The sequence below is a fragment of the Callithrix jacchus genome, chromosome 8 (assembly GCF_049354715.1).
Source record: "Callithrix jacchus isolate 240 chromosome 8, calJac240_pri, whole genome shotgun sequence".
Lineage (NCBI taxonomy): Eukaryota > Metazoa > Chordata > Mammalia > Primates > Cebidae > Callithrix > Callithrix jacchus.
The window spans coordinates 128,146,847-128,162,463 of NC_133509.1; the positions used below are offsets into that span (position 1 = coordinate 128,146,847).

The 15,617-nt window shown below is 41.7% G+C and overlaps 1 protein-coding gene across 2 annotated transcripts in view; it reads right to left on the reverse strand.

Moving 5' to 3' along the window:
* BTBD7 (BTB domain containing 7) overlaps positions 1-15,016 on the reverse strand; it is a 110,020-nt gene extending 95,004 nt beyond the window's left edge. Inside the window, exons 1-2 of one of the 2 annotated variants that reach the window (XM_054240307.2) lie at positions 14,794-15,016; positions 14,274-14,372 (exon numbers count right to left, since the gene is read on the reverse strand). The gene's annotated coding sequence lies outside the window, so the exon portion shown is untranslated. The remainder of the gene's footprint in view (positions 1-14,273; positions 14,373-14,793) is intronic. The other variant, XM_078335644.1, reaches the window with a different exon arrangement.
* Between the last annotated feature and the right edge of the window lie 601 nt (positions 15,017-15,617).

Below are 15,617 nucleotides of genomic sequence, written 5' to 3' on the forward strand. Positions count from 1 at the left end.
GTCCTTGAAGGATGTTAACCACGGAGAAATGTAGGCAAGGACATTTCAATACAGAGAACATCTTAAGAATTAATAGGTCGGGCGCGGTGGCTCACGCCTGTAATCCCAGCACTTCGGGAGGCTGAGGGAGGTGGATCATGAGGTCAAGAGATTGAGACCATCCTGGTCAACAAGGTGAAAGCCCGTCTCTACTAAAAATACAAAAAATTAGCTGGTCATAGTGGCACGTGCCTGTAGTCCCAGCTACTCAGGAGGCTGAGGCAGGAGAAGTGCCTGAACTCAGGAGGCGGAGGTTGCGGTGAGCCGAGATCACACCATTGCACTCCAGCCTGGGTGGACTAAATTCTTGGAGTACTGGGACTCCATCTCAAAAAAAAGAATTAATAGATATCACAATAGCCAAGATGTGGAAATAACCTAAATATCCACTAACAGATGAATGGATAAAGAAAATGTGGCATATACATAAATACAATACTATTTGGCCTCAAAGAAGAAGGAAATATGGTGACAAACAACCTGGATGAACTTTGAAGACATTATGCTAAGTAAAATAGGCACAGAAAGACAAATACTACATAATAACACTTACACGAGGTCTTTATCTAGGCCTGATCATTACCTAGAATGATCAGTGAGTATCTAAAAGAGTCAAATTCAAGGAATCGAAGAGTGAAATGGTGGTTGTCAGGGGCTAGGGGGAAATGAAGGCTTATTAATCAACAAGCATACAGTTTCAATTAAACAAAATGAATAAGCTCTAGAGATCTACTGTAAAACACTGTACCTACAGTCAACAATAATGTATACTTAAAAATTTGTTAAGAGGGTAGATCTCATGTTGTGTTCTTACCAAAAAAATTAAGTAAGAATGAATAGAACAACATACATGAGACAACATTAAGCATTAGGAAATCAGGCAAGAAAGGAAGACTTGAGAGTTGACTAGATAACAGAGAACAAGAAAGAAAGGGCAAAGATGATGCCATTGTTCAACTAGGTAGAGCTGATAAAGAACAGAAAAATGGAACAGCCAGAGAGATAGAGGAAAACTAGAAAAACGTGGTCTCAATAGAATTCAAAAGAGGAAACTGAACTGATAGTGGAAATTTGAAGAGAGCAGATGTTTTATAATTCTTTTTTAGAAGTATGGCTGCAAAAAGGTTCAGAGAGGTGAGGAAGTAGCAGAGAGGCATGTGGAAGTCTAAAAAGGTTAAGTGTGAGATAGAAGGGAAGATATTATAACAAATGAGTAAGTGGACAGAAAGATGTAGGAAAGCTGCAGTTCTCAACCGGGGTGATTGTTCTCCCCTTCCACCCTCTCTAACCCCAGCACTTGACAATGTCCGGAGACATTTAAAATTGCCACAACTGGAGAGAGGAAAGGGGAAGAGTACTATTTGCCTCTAACAGGTAAAGGCCAAGGATGATGCTAAATGTTTCACAGGTACAGGACAGTCCTCCACAACAAAGAATTACGTGGCCCCAAATGTCAAAGGTGCTAAGGTTGAGAAGCCCTGTAGTAGACTGTAAGGAATACAGAAAAGAAGGATTAATCAAAGAAGCCAGCCTTAGGCAAGGACATTCAGAGAGGAGGAAGACTTTTTTGGTTTCCTATCTACTGACCTGATTGAGAATTACAACTAGAAGTAGCTTTCAAATTTTTAATCTGAAAAGTCTATTGAAGTATACTGACATTCCAACTTCTCCAACAAACACATGAACACAATGTGCATGCCTTACATCATTATCCACCATGTGAATATTGGATACAGATAAACCACCTTTTTTTTTTTTTTGACATACAGTCAAGGTTTAAAATATGGGATACTTTAAAAAAATATGCACACAGAGAAATTACACCTTTGTAATTTGTTAAAAGGTTAACCGGTATAAATGATCAGAGTCCATCTACTAGTACAATTTTATTTCATAAAATTTCCTACATACCCTTTAGATTACAAATTACAAATGATCTACATTTTAACAGTTCACAGAGGGATAATATGAGAAAGAGGTCTGAAAAACACCAGTTTTTACAGTTGCAAAGTGATACTATTTTAAAGTATTGGGCAAAAAGGAATTAAGAGCGGTTATAAAACATGAGCTTGTAACCACAATTAACTTGATCATAAAATTTCACTTTGTATAATAAGCACGCATGAAAACATTGCCGTATTTACTGACACCCACGCTATGTGAAAGGTACTGAGAAGAATTTAATCAAAACACTCTCTCTCAAGTAAGAATTTTCATTCATTTGAATATTTTCTGAGCACAGAGTATGTGCTTAATACACACGAATATAACACTGAATAAGACAGGCATAATTTTTCCTCCAAAAGTGCTGGGGGCGGTGGCTCATGCCTGTAATCTCAGCACTTTTGGAGGCCTAGGTGGGAGGATTGCTTGAGGTCAGAGTTCAAGACCTGTCTGGCCAAAATAGTGAAACCCTGTCTTACTAAAAATACAAAAATTAGCCAGGCATGGTGGTGTGTGCCTGTAACCCAGATACTCGGGAGGGTGAGGCAGGAGAATCACTTGAACCAGGGAGGTGGCTGCAGTGAGCCAAGATCACACCACAGCACTCCAGCCTGGACTACAGAGCAAGATTCCATCACAAACAAGCAAGCAAACACCTCAAAGGTGATTCAAGTATAGTGGGGCAAACTGTTAAACAGGCAATTACAATGTAGGGGAAGCATAAATCAGGGGCGATGAAGACTTCTGGAGCAAAACTGCCTGAGTTTGGATTTGACTCTGCCATTTCTAAACTGTATGATCTTGGGCAATTTTTCTATCTTCTTTGTGTCTGATGACAATAAAACTGTCTATCTTATGGATTGGTGAGAAAGTGACATTTGGGATAATATCTAAGACTGACAATAAATAGTGTGAACTTTCCCCTTTTCTTGGTGAAAATAATGGAAGGAGAGGGAAGAATGCCAAAATAATGCTCCCAACAGCATTATTGAACTAACTATTCAAAGGCCCACAGAGAGAACAAAACTGGGTTCACGAAGGAAACAAAAGTATTTCTATATAAAGTGCAGTGGGCAGTAGCAAGGTATGAGCCACATGATCTGAAATGGCTTTTAGACTTAAGAGAGTTGTTTGTTGTTTTTTAAAAACATATGCTACTGCTTATTTATTTCCATTTTTTAGACACAGTCTCATTCTGTCAACCAGGCTGCAGTGTAGTGGGGTGATCACTACCCACTGTAACCTCAAATTTCTGGGCTAAAGTGATCCTTCCACCTCAGCCTCCCAAGTAGCTAAGAACTACAGGTACATGCCACAAAAACTGACTAATTTTTAAACACTTGTTTTTGTAGCGGTATGATCTTGCTATGTTGCCCAGACTGGTCTTTAAATCCACCAGGACTCAAGCAGTCCTTTTGCCTTGGCCTCCTAAAGTGTTGGGATTACAGGCGAGAGCCACTAAAACCCAGCCTGCTTGTTTCTTTAAAAACAGAGACTATATGCGTAAACATATGCTGTTACTATTACTTGATTTAAATGATTTTTTTAATTCAAGAATTAGCCCACAGACATAAAGAATATATACAAATTACAGAAGAGAGCTTGGCCTATCTAATCTAAAGTTGAAATCCAAAGAGCATTTACTTAATTTTCAAAGTGGACGGAGAAATAATAAAGTGGATAATTTTACACATGTGGCAACTAAAGCAGAGGGAAGTTAACTGGACCCTTAGTAAAGTAAAAAGCTAATAACCAGGCATCAAAACAATAAGGTTTTTCTTCATAGCCAAATACATCTTTCATAATCATCCAATATGATATCACATATTTTTTAAAGGTATACTCGATTTCTCATCTTCATTTTTAAAACAACTACAAGGCTGGGTGATGTGACACATGCCTATAATTCCAGTGCTTTGGCAAACCAAGATGGGAGGAATTGCTTGAAGCCAGCAGTTCAAGACCAGCCTGGGCAATATCACTACAAACAATGTTTAAAAATTAGCTGAGCATAATGGCGTGTGCCTGTAGCCCTAGCTACTCAGGAGGCTGAGGCGGGACAATCTCTTGAGCCTTTTGAGGCTGCGGTAAGCTATGACAGGGCCACTGCACTTCAGCGGCAACAGACTGAGTACCCTGTCTCTTAAAAAAACACAAACACTGAAAGCTGGGTATGTTCATCTCAGCTACTGGGAAGGCTTGAGGCAGGAAGATCGCTTGAGTTGAGGAGTTTGGAACCAGCCTGGGCAACATAGCAAGAACGCAACTTGAAAAAAAATTTTTTTAACTCTACACATTACTATGTTGAAATTTATTTGACCAAAACCAATACATAATAATACGCACAGAGTCTGTAAATTGAAGCTCTTCTTCCCCATCCTTCCTCCCTTATCAGACTTTATTGTTGAAGCATGTGACAGAACTATGACTCTGTAATTGAGGCTATAATGAGACTTCTCTGTCATAAGCTATTACTAACATTCGCTACAAACTCATCTAGTTCTGTCACAAAGCTTTCTGCTTACAAGAAAATTCTCATGTCTGGTATTAAGCAAGCAAAAAATATTTTGGGCAAGTCTGAAGACAAGAATTGGGTCTCATGAAGCATATTATAGAATTTTTCTCTAAAGAATAATTCACAAATGAAACCCAGATGAAACAGACCTAAATGTAACACTGCTCCTTCCATAAGGGACTATAGCCAGGAGACTGACATAGTTTTTATCTAGATGAAAATGACTAGGTAATAATGAAGAGCAAGTAAAAAACAATGTCTGATCTTACTGGTTTTTCCTTTTTTTTTTTTTGAGATGGAGTTTCCCTCTTGTTGCCCAGGCTGGAGTGCAATGGCACAATTTCGCTTCACCACAACCTCCACCACCCAGGTTCAAGTGATTCTCCTGCCTCAGTCTCCCAAGTAACTGGGATTACAAGCATGCGCCACCACGCCCAGCTAATTTTGTGTTTTTACTAGAGATAGGGTTTCTCCATGTTGGTCAGGCTGGTCTTGAAATCCTGCCTTGACCTCCCAAAGTGCTGGGATTACAGGAGTGAGCCACCGCACTCGGCCTCCATTTTTAGACAACACCACACCTCATGTTTATTTAAAAAATGGCTTACATTTAGCAGAGCAGAAACTCTTCTAAAAATTGCTTACAAAGCACTCTTTCATGTTATTATTTCATCTTAACAACTCACTTACTGAATACCTATTATTCATTATGTGACACTATTAGACATTGTGCGACATCCTGTATGCTTTGGTTCACACCATACAGTCATGTAGGGGAGTCAGGCATACAAGCAATTATAATACAGGGCAATAAAGGATAAAAGAGAGGCATAAAGTTCCAAAAGACTATTGCACAAAGTTCCAAAAGAATGTATGACTATTGGTAAAGGCCCCATAACTAGATCTTGAAAAATAAAGACGACTGTATCAATCAAGAGGTTTTGGGCCAGGTACAGTTGTTCACACCTGTAATCCCAACACTTTGGGAGGCTGAGGTGAAAAGGATCACTTGAGACCAGGAGTTCGAGATGCCTGGGCAACATAGAGAGACCCCACCTCTACAAATAATTTTTTAGAAGTAGCTAGGTGTGGTGGCTATTTCTTACGAGCCTGAGGCAGGAGGATTGCTGAAAAGAAGAGGTCAAAGCTACAGTGAGCTGTGATTGCATCACTGCACTCCCGTCTGGGTGACAAAGTGAGATCCTGTGTCAAAAGAAAAAAAGAGAGAGAATCGAGAGATTTTTGATGGCAAATTAATCCAAAAACATTAAGAAAATTATCTGTCATGAGAAATCCCGTGGAGAGATGGCTCCAGACCCAATAAAATATGTGGCTAAATGATATCACCAAGGATTCAGATTCCTTCTACCTCTCTGCTCTACCATCTTCACAAAATGCTTCGTCCCTTGTGATCCCAAGACAGCTGTCAGTAGCAATAGGAGCCTTGGGTTCCCTTCTTCACATGCAAGAGGGGAAAGAATCCTCCCTCCCAGAAACAGAATGTCTACTTCCCTTTAAATCTGATTGGTACAATAACAGTTTACAAGGAAATGTCATGAGTTGACTGGCTTGAACTAATGGTAATCTACCACTGGAGGTGGTGACAAATCAGCTTCTCCAAGTCCCCTGCATGCATGCAGAGCAGATTTCTGTTAGGAAAGAAGAGGAAAGTAGACATTAGATGGGCAGCTAACAGAGTAGGCAAAGAATAAGAACTCCAAACAATGGGATAAATACACAAAGAACAAAGTAGCACAGGGAACAAGAAACAGCATGGCTGGAATGACAGGAAACCTAAGCTTGAAAACAGTCTATAAACTCTTGGGGGTTTGGACTTTATGGACAAGGGAAGTTAACATACGTATTTTAAGTAGAGAAGTAACATGCTCCAATTTTTTTTTTTTTTTTTTTTTTGAGACAGAGTCTTGCTCTGTCACCCAGGCTGGAGTGCAGTGGCATGATCTCGGTTCACTGCAACCTTTGCTTCCTAGGTAGAAGGGATTCTTCTGCCTCAGCCTCCCAAGTAGCTGGGATTACAGGCATGTGCCACCACCCTGTCTCATAAAAATAAAAATAAATAAAAAGAGAGAGAGAATCAAGAGATTTTTGATGGCAAATAACTTCAAAGAATTGTCTGAAACATTAAGAAAATTATCTGTTGCCTGGGGGCAGTGGCTCACGCCTATAATCCCAGCACTGTGGGAGGCCGAGGCGGGTGGATCACAAGGTCAAGAGATCAAGACCATCCTGGTCAACATGGTGCCCCGTCTCTACTAAAAATACAAATTAGCTGGGCATGGTGGCCCGCGCCTGTAGTCCCAGCTACTCGGGAGGCTGAGGCAGGAGAATTGCTTGAACCCAGGAGGCGGAGAGTGCGGTGAGCCGAGATCACACCATTGCACTCCAGCCTGGGTAACAAGAGCGAAACTGTCTCAAAAAAAAAAGAAAAAGAAAATTATCTATCATGAGCGGTCCTGTGGTAGGAATGGCTCCAGACCTAATTTTTGCATTTTTAGTAGAGACAGGGTTTCACCATGTTGGGCAGACTGGTCTCCAACTCCTGACCTTAGGCAATCTGCCCACCCCAAAGGGCTAGGATTACAGGTGTGAGCCACTGTGCCTGGCCTGTTTTTTTAAAGAACATAATTATCATAGCAATACAGAGAACAGCCAGAGATGGAGCTGTTTTTCTCTGTGGGAGAAAAAGTGGCAGAGACTTAGCTGGAGGCTGTTTAATAAGTAGTCTAGACTAATAAGGGAGTGGCAATAGGGAGGGAAATAAAGAAATAAAAAAATACATAGAAGACAGAAAGCATAGATGAGAAAATTAGTCTCCAAATGGGTTAGGTGACTTTCTTTAAGATCATAAAACTAAGAATCTAAATGGAGGTTTGATTTCCAGTCCAGTGTTCTATTATACCACAGCTATATCTAAAAACCCCAGTGATGCTCTATAAAGAGAATATTTTGAATCCTGTGACTTGAAAAATGTTGTTTATTGGATTAAAGTGTTTCCTATCTATTCCAAGTGTCCCCATCTTTTTCAATCTTATAATGTTCACATGTCACACAGTGATACGGATTTAATGTCAATTTATAAAACTAAGTATATTATGTTTCTAAAGTTACTATATTATTGGGTATCTGAAAGACTCAATTTGTGATGTCAAATTTACAAAATATCAAAAATTTTAAAATTAAAAAAAAAAACCACAGCATGGTGGTTCTTAAATTTTGAACTTGTTCTGCAAATGAATTAGGTGCTGAATGTTCGAGTTCATTATAAATCTGGAATCAGCAGGCACTGTAAATGTTTCATTGAAATTATGCTTCAGCTGGGCATGGTGGCTTACACCTATAATCCCAGCACTTGGGAGGCCAAGGCTGAAGGACTGCTTGAGTCTAGGAGTTCAAGACCAGCCTGAGCAACACAGTGAAATCCTGCCTCTATAAAAAGTACAAAAGTTAACCAGGCATAGTGGCACATGTCCATAGTCTCAGCTGCTCAGGAGGCTGAGGTGGGAAGATTGCTTGAGCCCAACACTTGAGGTTGCAGTGAGCCATGATTGCACCACTGCAGCCTAGGTGACAGAGCAAGACCCTGTCTAAAACAAATAAAATAAAACAAAATATGAAATAAATAAAGCCTCCCTTTGAAATTCTGGATTCTGATAACTAACTTCTACTAGCATTCACCTAAAAAGAAAACTGGGCCAGGCACCATTGCTCATGCCTATAATCCCAGCACTTCGGGAGGCCAAGGTGGGTGGATCACCTTAGGTAAGGAGTTTGAGACCAGCCTGGGCAACAGGACAAAACTGTCTCTACTAAAAATACAAAAAATAGCCAGGCATGGTGGTGCGCACCTATAGTCCCAACTACTTGGGAGGCCAAGGCAGGAGAGAATTGGTTGAACCTGGGAGGTGGCGGTTGCAGTGAGCTGGGATCACGCCATTGCACTCCACCCTAGGTGACAGAGCAAGACTCCATCTCAAGGGAAAAAAAAAAGAAAAACAAAGAAAAACTGTTACCTCACTTTAATAATGATACTGTACCGGTTTTAGAAAAAGTCATTTGCCTAATTATAGAGTGGAGAAGTTCGATTTTGCTTTATTACCATTGTACCAAGACTGGGTTCATAGGGAATATGGTTTTAAATAAAATAAAAATAAAGCCTGGGAAACACTGCAAGACCCTGTCTCTCACAACAACAAAAATTAGCCAGGCATGGTGGCACGTGCCTGTAGTTCCAGCTACTTGGGAGGCTGAGACTGGAGGCTTGCTGGAGACCAGGAAGCCAAGGCAGCAATAAGTTGTGATTGCACCACTGTGCTCGGCCTGGTAACAGAGTAAGACTCTGTCTGAAGAAAATAAAAAAATGCTACAAATAAACATATTTACATTAAAAACTATATAATAAACAATATGTTTTTTATCAGTCTTCTGCTTTTTGATTCAATTAGCAACTTCAGTGAATGCCCATGTGCCAGGCACTGTGCCAGACGCTGGGAATACAACCCTAAGTCTGGTCAGCCTATAGTTATTCAGACATATATCTGCATAATTATTTGAGTAATGTCAGTCTTCCCCACTAAATAACTATAGTATTATTTTTCTTCAGCCATTAACAGGTCTGTAAATGTACAAAGATGATGCCTAAAACATCAACTTCATGATAACATATTACTCTGTCAATGACATCGGAATTATCTCACTCACCAGGGTAGAAATTCTTTTCAGCACCCACAAATGCCTTTTCTTAAAACATACCTGTTAAAACCCTCAACAAACAAAGAATATAAGGAAACTAAATATAATACAGGTCTTATGTAAAAAAAAACTTATGTAAAAAAAACTGATGTTAATATCATATTCAACAGGGAAAGACTGAAAATCTTTCCTCTAAGATCAGGAACAAGTCAAGGATGCCTGCTTTTACCACTTCTAGTCAACACAGTACCAGAAGTCCTAGCTGAGATTAGGCAAGGAAAAATTAAAAAGCATCCAAACTGAAAGGCAAGAAGTAAATTAACTGTTTGCAGATGACATGTTCTTATACGTAGAAAACCACATAAAAAAAGATTCCACACACACACACACAAATTAGAACTAATAAATTCAGTAAAGTTGTAGGATACAAAATTAACACACAAAAATGAGTTGCATTCTTAAACATTAACAATGAACAATCCGGCCGGGTGCGGTGGCTCATGCCTGTAATCCCAGCACTTTGGGAGGCCGACGCGGGTGGATCACGAGGTCAAGAGATCGAGACCATCCCGGTCAACATGGTGAAACCCCATCTCTACTAAAAATACAAAAAATTAGCTGGGCATGGTTGCGTGTGCCTGTAATCCCAGCTACTCAGGAGGCTGAGGCAGGAGAATTGCCTGAACCCAGGAGGCGGAGGTTGCGGTGAGCTGAGATCGCGCCATTGCACTCCAGTCTGGGTAACAAGAGCGAAACTCCGTCTCAAAAAAAAAAAAAAAAAAAAAAAAAACAAAACAATGAACAATCCAAAAGAGAAATAAATTAAGGAAAGAATCCTATCTATAATCACATCAAAAAGAATAAAATATTTAGAAATAAACCTAGTCAAGGAGACAAAAGACGTTTACACTAAAAACTAAAAAGCACTGCTGAAATAAAGACACAAATAAATGGAAATATATTCCATGTTCATGAACTGGAAGACTCAGTCTTTAGATGTCAACTCTAACCAAAGCAACCTACAGATTCAATACAATCCCTAACAAAATACCAATAGCCTATTTTTTGCAGAAATAGAAAGACCCATCCTAAAATTCATATGGCATCTCAAGGAATCGCAAACAACTAAAACAATCTTGAAAAGAACCAAATGAAGTCTCACACTTCTTGATTTCAAGTTACTATAAAGCTACAGTAATTAAAATAGTGTGATATTGGCATAAAAACAAACGTATGGACCAATGAAACAGAATACAGAGCCCAAAAATAAACCCTCAAACTTACGGTCAAATAATTTTCAACAAAGGTGCCAAGACCATTTAATGGGAAAAGGACAGTTTTCTCAACAAATGGTAATGGAAAAACCACACATATGGTAATGCATATCCACACATAAAGACCTAAATGTAAGAGCCAGAACTATAAAATTCTTTTAAAATAAATAAAATAAAAATGCTGGGCACGGTGGCTCATGCCTGTAATCCCAGCACCCTGGGCTGAGGTGGGAGGACCACTTGAGTCCAAAAGTTTGAGACCAGCCTAAGCAACATTAGTGAGATCCCTTCTCCTCAGGGAATTTTAAAAACGTAGCCAGGCGTGTAGACACGCACCTGTAGTCCCCACTATTCGGGAAGCTGAGATGGAAGGACTGTTTGAGCCCCAAGTTCAAGACTACTGTGAGTCATAATTACACTGGTGCACTCCAGCCTGGGTGACCAGGCAAGAACCTACCTGTCTTAAAAAAAGAAAGAAAACACAGGGGAAAATCTTTCTGACATTGGATTTGATAATGATTTCTTGGCTACGACACCAAAAGCACAAGCAACAAAAGAAAATCTAGATAAGCTAGATTTCATCAAAATTAAAAACCATGTATGAAGCAAAGGACACTATCAAAAGGGTGAAAAGGCAGCCTACAGAATGAGAGAAAACATTTTCAAATCATGTCTGAAAAGGGACTGATATTCAGCATATATAAATAACTTCCACAACTCAAAAACAAAAAACCTAATTAGCAAACAGGGAAATAACATGAATAGATATTTTTCCAAAGAAAATATACAAAAGACCAATAACTACATGAAAAGATGTTCAACATGATCAATCAGTTTTTAAAAATGCAAACCAAAACCACAATGAAATACCACTTCATACTCATTAGGATGAATATTCGAAAAGAAAAAAACACACCAAACAGCAAATAACAAGTATTAGTGAGGATGTGGAAACTGGAACCCTTGCGCACTGCTGATATGAATGTAAAATTTTCTGGGTATAAAATACGTAAAAGAAATGAAAGCAGAGACTCAGATATTTTTACATCCATGTTCACAGCAGCATTATTCACAACAGTCAAAATGTGGATGCAACTTAAGTGCCCATTGATGGATGAACAGATAAACAAAACATAAAAATACATGCAATGGATATTATTCAGCCTTGATTGTGACACATCCTACAACATGGATGGACTCTGATGACATTATACTAAGTGAAATAAGCCAGATATAGAAGGACAAATACTGTATAAATTTCACTTATATGTGGTACTTAGAGTAGTCAAAATTAAAGAGACAGACCCTGGTAGTTGCCAGGGGCTTGGGGTAAGGGAAAATGGAGTTTCAGCTTAGGAAAACGTAGTGATGAGCCTAAGAAAACTCCAAATGAAAGAATTTACATGGAGGGTGGTGATGGCTGCACAACAATGTAAATGTGTACCTAATGCCGCAGAACTATACGTTTAAAAATGCTTAAGATGGTACATTTTACGTGTAATTTACCACAATAAACACACAGATATATGCTATGCAATTTTTCCTACTGACTTTATCCTGGTCTAAGATCTCTTTATACTCAGATTACTGCAGCAGCTACTGTCCTCTCTGGTTCATTCCATTCTCTCCTCACTCTAACTCAACCTGTAGATCACTGACAGGTTTACCTTGCTGGTTTACGACATTAATCCCTGGCCTCCAAACTTTCAAAGGCTCTCTATACCTTGCACAACAGAATAAAAATAGAAATCTCCTCAATTCAGTACTCAAACTCTTCTACAGACAGCTTTCCAACTGACTAATGTTTCCTAAGGAAAACATTCTCCTCAGGAAATTCAGTTGTCAGCTCATCCTGGTCTCCCTCTATTTCCCTCCCCCTAAGCTAACCCTCGCTTTACACTCTTGCTTTTCCCTCACAAAGTAATTGCTACAATCTCTCCATACATCTAAACTTTCATGGGTCAGCTCACATCCCAAGTGTCCCATGTTCTTTGGACTCCCGAGGCCTCACTCATCTCTATCCTGTACACCAGCAGTATTCTTTGTATTAGTAGAACTAACTAGATTGTCTTCTAGGCTCATGTTGGTACACTTGATCTTTCCAATAAGAACTTGAGGGCATAGTCTATATATAATGGCAAAAACCGCAGTTGCTTTTGCACCAACCTAATATTATGTTTCTTTCCTTTCTTCCACATCATTTGTAAAAAGCAAAACAAAAACCAGACCTTCAACAGTAACCTATATGATTTTAGATGTGTGAGCTTCAGTAACTAGAATCTGAAATCAGAATCATTTTGGCATTACTGCACTTCTGAAGGTTTACCTGCAACACACTATAAATAAAAATGCTGTGACTCAACAAGATGATACACGGAAACTAGGTAGTATATCCTAGAAATCAACACAGGCGTTCTAAATCCTAAAATCAGAGTCTGATACAAAAACCTTGTTTAAATGCTGGTACTGGGACACAAAACAATACAGTAGTGAATTCATGCAAGAATGAGCCATGTTAAAACTGGGTGAAAATGTGTCATGAGCCTAAGAAAACTCCAAATGAAATATCGCTCTGTTTTTATTAAGTTCAGGTTAGGGCAAAAAAAAATCTTCATCAGTTACTTGAAGTAGCTGACAGAATGAGAGAGAGCCTCTCATTTTCGCTTTCAACTTTATTACACCAAAACCTATGGATAGGGATGCGTAGTGAATGGTAAAGAATGCAATCAATGAAGAATAATCAGCTCAGGAGTGTAGTCAAAACGAACTCTCTAAATGGGGTGTAGAGGCTTACAACTTAGTTTTGGTGTAATTCATCGCCAGCTGTAGGACCCATGGCAAGTCACTCGCCTCTCTGGGTCTGGTTTCCCAGCTCTAAAACAATAGTTAACACCTTTAGATCTCTAAAAGTTTTTCTGACTCCAGAATTCCAGAACAAGTCTAATAACGGCTGCTGTTAAAAACGTTATGAGTCTCACAAAGCAACTGCAAGTCCTTCTTCCAGATTTCAGAAAGAAAGCAATTCATTTCAGCAATCTAAAGGAAACAAATGCCATTAGGGACAAAAGACTGTTAGATGACCAGGCCAGGTGCAATGGCTCACGCCTGTAATCCCAGCACTTTAGGAGGCCAAGGCAGGTGGATCAACAGAGGTAGGGAGTTCGAGACCAGCCTGGCCAACATGGTGAAACCACGACTCTCCCCAAAATACGAAAATTAGCTGGTCGCGGTGGCGGGGGCCTATAATCCCAGCTACTTGGCTGAATCGCTTGAACCTTGGGGATCGCTTGAACCTAGGGGGCGGAGGTTGCAGTGAGCCGAGATCTTGCCACTGTACTGGGTGAAAGGGCGAGACTCCATCTCCACACACACAAGATAGTTAGTTGAAAATGTTAAGTAATTCTGTAAAAAAAAAAAAAAAAGTCTATTTTCTCATTACAGTAAGATGTCTTTGCAGAGGAAACAGTGCTCTAGTAAAGATAACTAAGACTGTTTCTGTAAATTAGGCCTACGCCAGAGTACTTATTATCTGTGCTGGTATGTGAAGACGTGCTATTTATTGTAGTTCAAAAGAGAAACAACACTTCTCGGAGTTTCTCCAAAAACGGTGAGAAAGTTCTCACCCTTGGGGTAAAGCTAGCAAACACTGTGCAAATGACAAGGTACTGAAAAATGCACACATTTTGCCATTCAGGTACTCCAAACAGTCTTCTCTTCTTTATCAACACTTGGTATTGTCTCCCTCCCAACCCGTCAAAGCTCAATTCCAGGTTTATCCCGCAACAGTCACTTACCCGAACAATCTAACTTGCCCTGGGAGTAGCAGTCCACAGGCCTGCTCTCTTCCCAGTCCCCGCCGGCCACTTTCACGCCCACCGCTGGCGGTCGCAACCCTGCAGCCGGGTAAACACGCGCCCTAGTCTCGGGAGCGGTTTCTCAGTGTCCTGGGAGCCGCAGGTCCCGCCTCTGGGCGCCCGGAGCCCAAAGCTGGCCGATTGGCCGGCCACCGCGGCTCCCTCGGGCCGGTCTCCACGCCCCGAGCCCCACACCGAGCGCCCCTGCCCCCGGGACGGTGGCGCGCTCCAGCCCGTCCTTCGGAGCGCACCGGGACCGGCCAGTCCGGCGCCGCCGCGCCTCAGCCCCAGACGGACGACTCGCCCCTCCCCGTCCGGCGTCCCAGCGCCTCCCGCGGTGGCTCGGCCCCAGCCCGGGCACCCCCACGCCCAGGAATTGCCCTTTCATCGCCGGGACGCCCCTCGCCACACTGGGCACAACCTCGGCTCCACAGCCTCAGAGACACTGAGGGACACTCACCCCGGAGGCTCCTCCCGCCGCTGCTGCTGCCGCTGGGACCGCTGCCGTCGCCTCCGCCGCCGCCGCCGCCAGCACCGCCGTCCGCACCAGCGCCAGCACCCCCAGCCATCCTCCTCCCACCGCCGCCGCCGCCCTCTCCTCTCCTGTCAGTGGCTTAGGCTCCAGGACTGCTCCAGGTTCCCCTCGCCGCCATTTTGACTCCTAGAGAGAGCAGGAGGGGCTCGGCTCGGCGCGGCCCTGGGGCGCCTGCGCGGCGCTGCGGAGTCAGCCAGGGCCCCCGCCCTCCCCTGCCGTCGTCGCGCTCACGGTCACGTGGCTCGACGTCGCCGCGCGCGTCGGGCCGCGTGAAGAGCGGCCCATTCGCTGGAGCCGTGGGAGCCCAGGGCGCACGCATTACTCTTGGTCGTCGGCTGGGAGCTGGGCGTCGGGTTGTTGGGATTTTGCAGCTCGCGGCAGCATTCTGCTTAGTCCAGCGAATTGTGACACATTATTAAATATATCAGAGTAGAATTATAAGAACGGTGTCACTATTACGTCACCGGATGGCCATTTCCACCAATTCATGTTGTCTTTTCGGCCGCCGGCATCCCTCGGATGGTTGCACACAATGAATGCATCTTTCTCAAAGAGAACTGCTTTTCCGCGAAAAGTCCTTGCTGTGGGTCCTGGTGTTCGGGTGGCTGCATCTTGGCAGTGAGCACTTGTCTGCATGGTACTTTTACAGACATCACCTTGCTACTTGTAAGTTAAAAAAAATCTTGAAGACACTGGAAAGTTTTTCCTTAACAAGATACCCCAGTAAACAAAGGACAAAATTGATGAAA